Source organism: Bombus impatiens, unplaced genomic scaffold (genome assembly GCF_000188095.3).
Source record: "Bombus impatiens unplaced genomic scaffold, BIMP_2.2 scf_0549, whole genome shotgun sequence".
Taxonomy (NCBI): domain Eukaryota; kingdom Metazoa; phylum Arthropoda; class Insecta; order Hymenoptera; family Apidae; genus Bombus; species Bombus impatiens.
The window spans coordinates 14,111-15,823 of record NT_176968.1 but is presented as its reverse complement, the minus strand read 5'-3'; the positions used below and the strand labels follow the sequence as shown (position 1 = coordinate 15,823).

Below are 1,713 nucleotides of genomic sequence, written 5' to 3'. Positions count from 1 at the left end.
TGCCTCATTGGCGTAACCGGTGTTGGAAACGGTGCTGCCGTATTCCGGGTATTTCGCGTATTCCGGGTGAACGACGGGAGCCCGTGGTAGATGGCCGATGAATGGGAATTATCGAGATAGGTGGACGAAGGGGATCGAGGCGTGCGATGTTTGCTCCCGTGGGGATAAGTTGGACGACGTTAGGCCGTTGGGATTTACGCGGAGTCGCGCCCCACGGCACCAATCTTACGACCGTGTCTCACCTGAGCGAGTCCCTTATCGCAGGAATCCCGTGTGTGCTCTGCAAGTATGACGACACCCTCTGTTCTCGACTCGAGCTCTCGGCCTCTTCTCCCGCTGTTTTCAACGATAACGCGACGTATGAGTGCTCTCTGTCTCTCTCTGTCTCTCTCTGTCTCTCTCTCTCTCTCTCTCTCTCTCTCTCTGTCTCTCTTAACGCACGGTGCGTTTTTTAGCTTCTTTCCGCATACGCGACGGTTCGCGTATCTCGTTGATCGGGAAGAGACGCGGACGATCCGGTACGACCGGAGAAGAAGAAGTCGGTTGCCGGCGACGAAAGGAGCGATAAATCGTTCTTCTCTTCTCCCTCCAGCCAGCCGCTTTTCCTCGTCGTCCGCGTTGCCGCGTTTCTCGCCCGAGAAAGGATTTGGAAAGGAGGCGAAAGGGCGGACGGAGAAAGATGGAAATGCGAAAAGGGGAGGATCCGGTGCAGCGAGACCAAGATGGCGGCGAGCGAAAAGGGAGACTAAAACGCGATCGATGCGACGAGTCGAGGGAAAGCGCGAGGGAACGAGCCTCGGCTCTCGTCTAATCGTGTTCGGTCAATATTTAACGCGTTCGCGTTAACGTTGGCGGTCGCGCGTGCTTTCCCTCTCCCACGTTTGCTCGAATCGAAGCTTCGGTACGACGCTACCAGGCGGCAGCCGACCCGAATCGTCGTAGGCACACCTTGGCAGCGCACCTGTGTCAAGCCGCGCTTTCGCCACCTTCGCTGTCGAATCGTAGCCGCGTCTGTCCCGCGAGTCGACCATCGACCGTCGACGCGACACAAATCAGAGCTTCTTCGATATCGTTCGCCGAAACCGACTACCTGTATCACGGAACCTCGTTCACGCGAAACGTTTCTCTCACGTTCTCCTATCACGGTAAGTTCAGTCTTCGTCCTTTAATTTTCCCGCTTCGATGTTCGTCCGTTTCGTTCTCGCAGCCGCCTCCTTTTCTTTTCTTTTCTTTTCTTTTCTTTCTCTCTCGCCTGCTATTCTCTGTTCCTTCGGCCGTTTTCTCGCGTACGCTGGTTCGTCGGTCGCGCGTCACCTCGTGCTAACAACGGCGACTGAAGGGAGCGCGCACGAGCACGTAGTGAAGGGAAAAGGAAAATCGCGAGAGAAAACGCGTGGAAACCGGTCGGTCGCGCGGCTCGGTATACCGTTGGACGATCGGCCGAACTGGAAATTTCGTGGCGAACGTACCGCGGATCGAAACACGGCGCCGTAACACGCCGAGTATGGGACGGTATTGCGTGGCGGCGCGGCGTGGTGAGACGCAACGAGTCGTGGCAACTCGAGACACCAAGACGGATAGAACGATATTTGGAAAGACGTAACTGGCGGTCTGTTTTGGTAGCGCGTGCACGATCCAGCCCGATCGGAACGAAACACTTGTGTTTTACGTTCCGAGTGGATCGACGACACTTGTGGCTCGACGGATCGTCCG

At 56.5% G+C, this 1,713-nt stretch overlaps 1 protein-coding gene across 1 annotated transcript in view; it reads left to right on the top strand.

Annotated features, from left to right (window-relative positions):
• The first annotated feature begins 661 nt into the window (after positions 1-661).
• LOC100742760 overlaps positions 662-1,713 on the top strand; it is an 11,920-nt gene continuing 10,868 nt past the window's right edge. Inside the window, 1 exon segment of the mRNA XM_033322072.1 lies at positions 662-1,145. The gene's annotated coding sequence lies outside the window, so the exon portion shown is untranslated.